Source organism: Salmo salar, chromosome ssa02, assembly GCF_905237065.1.
Source record: "Salmo salar chromosome ssa02, Ssal_v3.1, whole genome shotgun sequence".
Lineage (NCBI taxonomy): Eukaryota > Metazoa > Chordata > Actinopteri > Salmoniformes > Salmonidae > Salmo > Salmo salar.
In genome coordinates, this window is record NC_059443.1 from 74,483,829 (window position 1) to 74,484,905 (window position 1,077).

Sequence of the window (1,077 nt, forward strand, 5' to 3'; positions counted from 1 at the left end):
GATCACCGTCGACAAAATGTATCTGTTACAATGTCCATATCTAAAGTCATGATCACAGTCAACAACATTTATCTGTTACAATGTCCATATCTGAAGTCATGATCACTGACAACAACATTTATCTGTTACAATGTCCATATCTGAAGTCATGATCACTGTCAACAACATTTATCTGTTATAATGTCCATATCTAAAGTCATGATCACAGTCAACAACATTTATCTGTTACAATGTCCATATCTAAAGTCATGATCACAGTCAACAACATTTATCTGTTACAATGTCCATATCTGAAGTCATGATCACTGACAACGACATTTATCTGTTACAATGTCCATATCTGAAGTCATTATCACTGACAACAACATTTATCTGTTAAAATGTCCATATCTGAAGTCATGATCACTGTCAGCATTTATCTGTTACAATGTCCATATCTGAAGTCATGATCACAGACAACAACATTTATCTGTTACAATGTCCATATCTGTATTCATGATCACAGTCAACAACATTTATCTGTTACAATGTCCATATCTGAAGTCATGATCACTGACAACAACATTTATCTGTTACAATGTCCATATCTGAAGTCATTATCACTGACAACAACATTTATCTGTTAAAATGTCCATATCTGAAGTCATGATCACTGTCAACATTTATCTGTTACAATGTCCATATCTGAAGTCATGATCACAGACAACAACATTTATCTGTTACAATGTCCATATCTGTATTCATGATCACTGTCAACAACATGTATCTGTTACAATGTCCATATCTGTAGTCATGATCACAGTCAACAACATTTATCTGTTATAATGTCCATATCTGTAGTCATGATCACTGTCAACAACATTTATCTGTTACAATGTCCATATCTGTAGTCATGATCACTGTCAACAACATTTATCTGTTACAATGTCCATATCTGTAGTCATGATCACTGTCAACAACATTTATCTGTTACAATGTCCATATCTGTAGTCATGATCACAGTCAACAACATTTCTGTTACAATGTCCATATCTGAAGTCATGATCACTGTCAACAACATTTATCTGTTAGAATGTC